The sequence below is a fragment of the Chlorocebus sabaeus genome, chromosome 9 (assembly GCF_047675955.1).
Source record: "Chlorocebus sabaeus isolate Y175 chromosome 9, mChlSab1.0.hap1, whole genome shotgun sequence".
NCBI classification, from domain to species: domain Eukaryota; kingdom Metazoa; phylum Chordata; class Mammalia; order Primates; family Cercopithecidae; genus Chlorocebus; species Chlorocebus sabaeus.
Window position 1 is genome coordinate 26,853,569 of NC_132912.1, and position 10,493 is coordinate 26,864,061.

A 10,493-nucleotide genomic window follows, 5' to 3' on the forward strand; every position below is an offset into this window, starting at 1 on the left:
GTTCACATTCCAGTGTGACACATATCTTATATGGTGTGGTTCCATTTTATCTCTTCATCTCATTTCCTCCGACTGTGTTCCAGTTTCACCACATCCCTTTGGCACCCCTCATTTGCAATGTTGTTTCATGCCTTATTATTTTACACATGCTATTGCACCTAGACTTTGTATCCTGACTGCACTTTGTCTGTCCTTCCAAATACGGCCCAATTATGGTGGCATTTTCTATGCTTTTCAGGTAAAACTGATTGTTCTCTCCTTTGTGCCCTTATGTATTTCATTGACTTAAATTGCAGAACTGGTGAATTACACCCTTTTCTGTTTTTATTTGTGTTCATATGTCTCTGCCATTTCTTGAATATAGGTCAGAATCTATCTTCTGTATATATTTTCTGCTTCTCCCAGGATAGTGCCTGTGATTTGATAGATACAATGTATGTGTGTTTTTTGGGTCTTACTGACAAACTGAGTGAGTGAGTGAATAAATATATTTTTTCTGAAGTTTTTTTTGTTGTTGTTGCTTTTGTTTTTTGTTTGTAATAGGAGGGAGCAACAAAGACAGTAACTGGACAACAAGAAAATGACATTGGCATTATTGAACGAGCTCCACAAAATCAAGCAAGCAATGACAATTTTATTTTTTATACCAAAATAATAGAAGTGGTAAGTCAGTGAATATCTCTGAAAATATTTTTATGCTTAAACGCTATTATTTAAAAAATAACTTTATAGACCCAAATATAATGTCTACTTAAAAAAATACTTTTTGATATCTTTTTCCATACTATCAATTCTTTTTCCTGAACCTGCTTCAATGCTGAAATTCTATTTTTGCTATTACTGTTATTTTATTGAAATATTCATAAATGGATATAGTATATGTTTTTACAATTTGCAGTAAAAAATGTTCTCATATATGTGTCTGTGAATAACGTTTTGTAGATAAGATGCCCACATCAGAATCAGGACAAAAAGAAGATACAAAATGACCTTCAAATACTGAGGTACAGTGTATTGTTGTTGTTGTTGTTGTTGCTGTTGTTATTTTAAAACATAAGTAATGAGTCATATTAAAACATAAAAAGATGATTTGACTTTATTCTGTCACCTCTGCATGTGTCCATAAGAAATTATTTTCAGATATTTATCAGAACATACTTTATAATCATGTGCCAACTAGATAACTATTGCATAGTGCAATTCTGCTAATTTGCAGGATTAATTTAAGAAGCCAGTGTAGAATAGTGCAAAAGAAAATAAAGCTTAGAAGTCGCTAGGAATCTAGTTGAGTTCTGAAGTTAAGTTTGTCTAAAAACTAAAGAATTTCTCTGCATTCACCTATGAGCAAATATATGATTCTGTGTATCTCCAGATTTACGAAAGCTCTAATTGGATTCAGAGAGAAAGAGTTTAAATTGTAGTCTCAGTCTTGTACAACTTGGAACTTGAAAAGACAATGCTTGGGACTTGAAAGTGTTGGTATATTTTGATTATCCAGTATACAGCTGAAGGAGCATTTCAGGAGCTGGATAAACATGAGAAACAGGACACCTGTAAAACTATAATAATAACAATTTGGTTGAGTCGTGTTTTCATAAGTAGACATTCTTTTCACAAAGAGAACTCTTTGAGTCCCTTTGTGGCAGCCAGGTTTGCAGCCACATAAGTGTCAAATAATAATGATGTATTCCAAGGTCACAACAGTGCATGTGGAAGAGATAGGAAAGGCCTCACCACTTAGATAGAAGCAGCAGCTGCATAGTGGTAACAGCAATGAGTAGATGTCAAAAGATAAGTCTATATTTTGGTTCTGCCACTTACTAGCTATGGGAACTTGGAACAAATCATTTAACCTAATCAAATACCAGTAACCTTATTTATAAAAATAGTGCTCGTATCTACCTCTTAGGTCTGCATGATGAAATAATGTTGTAACAAATGTGAAAACACTTGTAAACTGAAAAGTCTGTATACAAATGTAAGACAAAATGATCAAAGTGGCATTGAAGTGAAGACAGTATTGGTAGGACAAGAATGGGGAGTAAGAACAGGCATGTGGATTTCTAATTGGGGGTAAGGGGATGATAACTTTCAGCAGGCTACTACTGAAGATTTTCCATAGAAATATAGCAGTCTGGAAAGGTAGACTTTTCTGATGAGATTTTAAATGTTTTGACCTGGAGTAATTTTTAAGATTGCAATTCTAACGGATTGGCTATAAAATAAATTTGTGTTTTAAAAATTTATAGTAAGAGGCCGGGCGCGGCGGCCCACACCTGTAATCCCAGCACTTTGGGAGGCCGAGGCAGGTGGATCACAAGGTCAGGAGATTGAGGCCATAACACGGTGAAATCCCGTCTCTACTAAAAATACAAAAAATTAGCGGGGCGTGGTGGTGGGCGCCTGTAGTCCCAGTTGCTAGGAGTGAGGAGGTCTCAGCCTCAGCAGTGAGGAGGTCTAAGCCTCGGCAGTTTTGGAGAGTCACTGCTGCTAAAGAATCTATTTGGGATTGTACAGTAAGGATAGATTTCGTTATTTCTTGCAAACTGTCTGAGAAATCCTTTGAGAGTGTGTGGTAGTAGGATAATGAAGTAGATAAACCAGGTATTCCAGTTCCTGTAGCAGTGGCCATTCCTAACCCTGTAAGTAGGGGTATTAGTTGTATGGCTGACGGACTTGAGCTTTAAGGAGTACTGATGAGGTCTGATTTCCTGGGGCAATATTAATGTTGGGACTTAGAAAGACTAAGGTGCAGGTGCCTGTCCAGTTAATGGGGAGGTAGATATAGGTCGATGTTCCACATAAGAAGAATATGCCTTGGCTGGGTAGACAGAACTGGTTGTGTATGTTAAAAAGGTGTATGAGTTTGTTGTTTTCATTTTCCCATACTCCTAGAGTACTTGCCAAGGTAGCTCCGGTGAGCGACTGGAAAGGGGTGTTGGGAGCAAACTGAGTGGCTCCCTGTGTTCTGTTTTCCCATTGGAGAAAAAACGTTTTGTAACTACTAGGAACCATTTGAGAGAGTGATTGAAAGAGGGGATAAGAAGGCATTCACTAGTGGTGGGGGCGCTGCTGCAGGGGGTCCAGAGGTGAATGGTCATGCAGGGAGTATGTTTGCCAGTACAAAACCTGGACAAATAGCTAATGTCACAAATAGCTAATGCATGCTGGGCTTAATATTTAGGTGATGGGTTGATAGGTGCAGCAAACCATTATGGCACACGTTTACCTATGTAACAAATCTGCACGTTCTGCATATGTATCCTGGAACTTAAAGTAAAATAATATTTTAAAAAATTTTAAAAAGAAAAAACATATTATTACTGTATCTGACATCAAAAGAACAGAGTATACTAAAAGTGGAAAGTTACTGTTTGTGAGATAAAATTTAATGTAAAGCAAATTTGCCTTCTATCCTATTTCAAGCATATGCTCAAATAAATTAAGAACACCTTGCCAGTTTTAATTACTAAATATTTTGGTTTTAAAACGAAATTTGTTTCATTTTAAATTTCCATTTAGCCTGCAGGGGTGTCCAATCTTTTGGCTTCCCTGGGACTCACATAAGATGCACTAACACTAGCAATAGCTGATCAGCTAAAAAAAAAAAAAAATGCAAAAATATCTCATAATTTTATTTATTTATTTATTTTTTGAGACGGAGTCTTGCTCTGTCGCCCAGGCTGGAGTGCAGTGGCCGGATCTCAGCTCACTGCAAGCTCCGCCTCCCGGGTTCACGCTATTCTCCTGCCTCAGCCTCCCGAGTAGCTGGGACTACAGGCACCCACCACCTCACCCGGTTAGTTTTTTTGTACTTTTTTAGTAGAGACGGGGTTTCACCGTGTTAGCCAGGATGGTCTCGATCTCCTGACCTCGTGATCTGCCCGTCTCGGCCTCCCAAAGTGCTGGGATTACAGGCTTGAGTCACCGCGCCCGGCCATATCTCATAATTTTTTTAAGAGTGAGTCTTGCCCTGTCGTCCAGGATTGAGTGCAGTAGCAAGATCTCAGCTCACTGCAGGCTCCACCTCTTGGGTTCAAAGGATTCTCCCACCTCAGCCTCTGGAGTTGCTGGGATTACAGGCATGCTCACTGTGCCTGGCTCATTTTTGTATTTTTAGTACAGATACGGTTTTGCCATGTTGGCCAGGCTGGTCTTGAACTCCTGACCTCAAGTGATCCGCCAGCCTTGGCCTCCCAATAGTGCTGGGATTACAGGTGTGAGTCACCGTGCCCTGCCAAGAGCTTACAATGTTTTAATATTTGTCGGGCAGCATTCGAAGTTGTCCTGGGCCGCGGGAGCCCATGGGTTGAGACAGCATGATCTACAGCTTACTCTTCCCCAAATATTAAAACATACCATTAATTATCTTCCTTAATTTTAAGAAATAGCCTTTTAGCCTATGAGAAGCCAATTTGAAAGAGAAGAGATACAGGTAACAAGAGCTTAGGATAAACTGGGCATTAAATGTATCTCTGAGGGAAGACATTCCAGATTGAAATATACATCAATAAGATTGCTTTTACCTGGCCCTACATTCTTATTTACAGGATACTTACAGCGCTGTAATAATAGAGAATTCAAAAATTATCTGAATAACTGTTTTTTAAAATTACTGTTATTCAAGCATTAAAGAAGCAAAACCAAAACAGCTTGTGTCCAGGGCTCCAATCAATCAAGCGATGGGAATCTCAGCAAGGGAACAGGCTCTGCTTGTCATGTTTTCTCATTTTCCTCTCTCAATCTTCCTGAAAATTCTGAAGGTCGCAGAGGTAGAGATGAAAATCTAAGGTCACCAAGACTTAAGAAGGCATGGGATGGTGAAAGCTATTTTTAATTATAGTGTTGACCTCCAGATCTACTGGCCCCGTAATCTTTGTATAAATACAGTAGGAAGAACGTTTAACATTTATTCATTTGTTTTATTCATGTGTTGGTTCTGAACATTGATGCTTCGTGCCTGTTGGGAGGGTGGGGCATAGGCGGCCTCTTGACCACCGCTGGGGGAGCGGGCACGAAGTCCGGGGGAGGGCGGCTCCATGAAGTCCAGGGGCGGTGGCGGGAGCTCTGGATCCTCCAGCGGGGGTGGCGGCAGCTCTGGGTCGTCCAGTGGCGGCAGCGGTGGCAGTGGTGGCAGGAAGTCGTCGGGCGGGGCGGGAAAGCCCCCGCCGCCAGTGCTCTTGGCCTTGCGGGGCGTGAGGGGGCTGCAGATGGTGTCCCAGGACCTCTGCACCAGAGCAAGGGGCAGGCTGGACTTGGGGCCGTGTGGGGCCGGGGGTGCTCCTGGCTCCTGGTGGTTCCCGAGGGCTGGCTTCCTATCCTGCAACCCAGTGACAGCAGCATTCATTATTTTAAAATTTTTGAAATTTTAATTTATTGTTATTAATTAATGGACACAGGGTCTCACTCTGTCGCCCAGGCTGAGTGCAATGGCACAATCTGGGCCCACTGCAGCCTCGACCTCCTGAGCTCAAGCGAACGCTCCCACCTCAGTCTCCTGGGTAGCATTCTCTATTCTTGACAAAACAGCCCCAGTGGACAGGACCATGCCATAGATAGGTGAGTCTCTGTCTGCTCACTGGGGTGCCTCCGTCCCTCAGTCACTGAGAGCCCTGGTTGTTCATGAGCTCATCTTTGCTCTGGAATAGGGAAATGACTCTCAATGGCCTTTATTATTATTATTATTATTATTATTATTGAGACGGAGTCTTGCTCTGTTGCCCAGGCTGGAGTGCAGTGGTGCCATCTTGGCTCACTGCAACCTCCACCCCCTGGGTTCAAGCGATTCTCCTGCCTCAGCCTCCCAAGTAGCTGGGACTACAGGAGCTGGCCACCACGTCCTGCTAATTATTGTATTTTTAGTAGAGATGAGGTTTCATCATGTTGGTCAGACTGGTCTTGAACTCCAGACCTCATGATCTGCCTGCCTCTGCCTCCCAAAGTGCTGGGATTACAGGCATGAGCCACTGCGCCTTGTTTTCTTTTTGTCAGGATCTCACTGTGTCACCCAGGCTGGAGTGCAGTGGCGCAAGCTCGATTCACTGCAACTTCTGACTCTAGGGCTCAGTGATCCTCATGCCTCAGCCTCCTGAATAGCTGGGATAACAAGCATGTGCCACCATGCCCAGCTAATTTTTGTATTTGTTGTAGAGATGGTTTTTTGCCATGTTGCTCAGACTTGTCTCCAACTCCTGGGCTCAAGTGATCTGCCTACCTTGGCCTCCGAAAGTGCTGGAATTACAGGTGTGAGCCACCTCACCCAGACAGTTTACCTTTTCTCAACTGCATGAAAGTTGGCTGGTTCACCGGGTATAAAATGAGCCCAGTAGTCCCTATTATGACATGTGTCTCAGGTTGTGATGAGATCAAATGAGATACATATATGAGTTCTGAAAAGAAAAATCACCAGCGTGCTATTGGTAGAAACCAGAACGCCAAATTTGGCTGAAGTCTTATAGAGGTATAGCCCTTCCTCCACCAATACTCGAATAGATAAGGATAATTTGTGTGTATATAATGAAATGTCCCCAGGCAGCTGGATTGAATCCTTCTGTTTTAGTGATAATTATCATTCCAATTTACATTTCGTCAGGGTTCCAGTTTATTTCTTCCTCTGCTTAATAACCTCTTACCACTGAAAATTAAATTTGGAAGTTTTTTTTTTTCTAACAGTGCCTTCTGATTTAGTTTCTATTTTAGTTTATTTACTTAGCATGATAAGCTAATTAACTGGCGATGTACATTTTCCTTTTTAAAAAATTTCTGAGCAGGCAGCTTGGGTATTGATGTTCACATATAGTTAAGTGATTTCTATTCTGGGATTCTTCTATTTCTTTCAGCATTTTTAAATGCTTTCCTTCGATTGGCATTATAGAAATAATGAAAATAATAATAGCTGAAAGCACATTGCATAAAGAGATTGTCAGGCTTGAGAAGATAACAAAAACACTAAAGAAATAGAACTTTTACAGGCCTGCAGTGGTTGTCAAAATTATAAGAAGTTCAATAAATACCAAGATTTAGTTGTTTTCATGACTGGCTGATGGACAAAATGAAGGGGCGAAAGAAGTGAAAAATTGCTAAAGTGAAGCACCCTGCCTGTCCTAGCTGGGTGACATGCTGTTGTCACAGTTATTTCGGGTTGTTTTGAATCACACATGAGAAATATTCAACAGAATTTATACAGTCAAATGGGTTTAGAACTAGATTAGTAACTAAATCATAATTATTCGCTATGATTTTAAGATAGATTTAAGTGAATCCTCATTGATCTGTTTGGTTGAAAAAATGTTATGGAGGATGTCATCCCTATTGGCTATCATTTTACAATGTATTTTCTCCTTCATCACCCTGGGGACGTATGTAGGACATCAGTGGGGACAATAGAAAATGCACAATTTTAGTGTAACCCTTTTTTATATTTGTTTCTTTTTTTAAGACAAGGTCTTTATTATGTAGGCTGGAGTGCAGGGCAGCCTTGAAATCCTAGGCTCAAGCCATTCAAACACCTCAGCCACCCAAGTAGCTAGGACCACAGGTGCACACTACCAAGCCTGGCTGGTTTTTTTATTTCTTGTAGAGATGAGCCCTCGTTCTGTTGCCCAGGCTGGTCTGGAACTCCGGAGCTCAAGCAATTATGCTGCTTCGGCCTCCCAAAGTGCTGGGATTACAGGCGTGAGCCACCGTACCCAGCCTGTTTGCTCTTTTAAAAGAGCAGTTATTGGAACAATGCGAATGGTTGAGAACATGGGTTTTAGGGGACGGCTGATGGAATGTATGTCAGCTGCTTGCTGGTTTTACCTTCGATGTTTCAGCGTGTGTCTGGGCCTCTTGGAGAACAGCACTGACAGAATGTGCAGCCTGGGGCATCTGTCCATTGGGCTGGGCGGTGCCATTTATAGGTCCTGAGAGGGAGGAAGCGAGAAAAGAAGAGTGAGCAAAGCATTTTCAACATTCTTGAAAGTTAATCTGAAAATACAAAGCAGTTTACATCTCTAAAGCAAAGAAAGATACTTGCCGGCTACTTCTTACAAAAATAAAAAATAAAACAAAGCAAAGAAAGCAATTCACAGGCATGGCGTGGTACACAAAACCTTACGAAAAATCTGAGGTTCTGTGACAAAACTGTATAGGAGATTCAGCAGAAGGTTCAGGAAGGTGAGTGCGGTATTTGATAAAGCCCACCGAGGAGGGTCTGGATTAACTGGGATCGTGGAGAGGAATAGTATGTTTTACTTTTGAAAAGCTTTTGATAATTGAAGAATAAACCTTGAAAACCAATTTTCTTTCAAAAAAATTCTATTGTTGATTTCCCTAAAATGTATTTATCTAGTTTCACACCGTGCTGAGTACAGGAACAACTTTCGAACATTGTCTTCGACAAAGAGTATATTGGGCTGGGTGTGGTGGCTCAAGCCTGTAATCCCTGCACTTCGGGAGGCCGAGGCGAGCAGATCACGAGGTCAAGAGATTGAGAGCATTCTGGCCAACATGGTGAACCCCGTCCCTACTAAAAATACAAAAATTAGCCGGGGGTGGTGGCGGGTGCCTGTGGTCCCAGCTACTCGGGAGGCTGAGGTAGGAGAATGGCGTGAACCCAGGAGGCAGAGCTTGCAGTGAGCCGAGATCATGCCATTGCACTCCAGCCTGGGTGACAGAGCAAGACTCTGTCTCAAAAAAACAAAACAAAACAAAAACAAACCAACAAAAAAAAAAATTTAAAAATTTAATAAGGCATCATGACCCACACCTCTAATCCCTGCCACTCGGGAAGCTGAAGCAGGAGGATCACATGAACTTGGGAACCAAGGGTTGCAGTGAGCTGACATCATGACATAGCATTCCAGCCTTGATGACACAATGAGACTCAGTCTCAAATAAAAAGGATGATACTCAGGGGGAAATGGTGGGAAGGGGGAGAAAGTTAAGAGACTACAAATTGGATTCCGTGTGTACTGCTTGGGTGATTGGTGCACCAAAATCTCACAAATCACCACTAAAGGAGTTACTCAAGTAACTAAATACTACCTGTTTGCCAAAAATTTATGAAAAGAAAAATTTTAAAGAAATTTTAAATTGTGAAAATTTACTGTTGTACTTTCAAGTTACAAAAGCACATCTATCATGAGACTTAATTATTCTAATGTTTAAAGAAATGAAGAGAACAACCAGAGTTTAAATGGAAAAGCTGTCAGACATTTCGTCTACAGCAATGAAATGTGTAGCATGCGTTTTGTATTTTGAAACTTAGTTTTCAGCCATCCTGGGGGAAGAAGAAGAGGAAACAGAACTGAGCATTGGGGTAGGTAGGAGGAAAGTAAGAAACCTGTTGGACACAGCAGGGAAAGAAGAAGGGGTGAGGACTCCAGGCAGAGCCAGTCCTCCTGCTTGGGGCCTGGGCGTAGGAAAGCAAATGCCGGGCAGGAGGAAGGAGCCCCAGGCTGTGGGTGCCTCTGGGGGGACCTTGGGTCAGCGATGGCCAGAGGAGCTCCTGAACTTAAGCAGTATCTGCCACCTCCCTACCTTTGGGTGTCTTCTGGTGGCCAATGTGCTGCCGTCAGGACCCTTGCTGGCTCCCAACTTCTCCTGGGCAGGCTCCAAAGCAGTGGAGTCCAGCACTACTGCCGCCTCCACCTTGTGGATCTCTGAGACGCAGGACGGTTTCACCTGCCGCACTCTGAGATAGCCCCGCTTATGGCTGGCATTGGGCGACAGTGTGTTCTAGGCACCTCTGCTCTTGTATGTCGCGGCCTGCGTCTTTGCTGTCTGGACACTCGTAGATGTCAGAGTCAGAAGCTGGCTGTTGAGAACCCTTGTGCCAACCCTGATTGGGGCTGGCTTTGGTGAATATTCGACAGTTCAGTGTGGACCACGTGGGACGCCCCTGCTGTTCTCGGACAGCATGGGCCTTGGCTTGCTCCGCAGTCTGCATAGGTGAACACCTATTGCCTCTTCCTGGCAAAAACATCACTGCCACGGGCAGCCCTGGGCCATGGGGCAGCACTGCACTAGCAGCCGGCATGTGTACCCTGAGCTGACTTGTCTGCTAAAAAAAACCTGTCAACCTCTCCAGTTTATTTTAGAACGGCCTGAATGCAACACACCTGAGACCTGTTACTGGGGGAGAAGAGAGCACAAACGGATTCATCCTTCTGCCACCACTGCCCAACAACTGAAGACCACCAACTAGGACCACCAACTAAAGAGAAACAACTGAGGGTACCAACTGAGGGCACTAACCGAAGGCAACCAATGAGGGCACCCACTGAAGGCCAGTTGCCCTGCCAACCAGACCACATACTGGTTAGAGGAAACAATCAGGCCCAGAATCCTTTGCATGTGTCCCCCTAGCTTGGAATTGAGAGCTCAAGCACCAGGCTCACAAGGCCCCACCCTGCCAGTGGACCTCCCCCACCTTTCATTCATTGCTGGCTGCTAGAAACTTTCAGGTTGCTCACTGTGATGAAGTTCCTAGGGATCATCACCTTACAATG

General features: G+C 43.0%; 1 pseudogene; it reads right to left on the reverse strand.

The window, feature by feature from the left end:
• Positions 1 to 625: 625 nt before the first annotated feature.
• On the reverse strand, positions 626 to 10,021 carry LOC103238034 (uncharacterized; annotated as a pseudogene).
• Between the last annotated feature and the right edge of the window lie 472 nt (positions 10,022 to 10,493).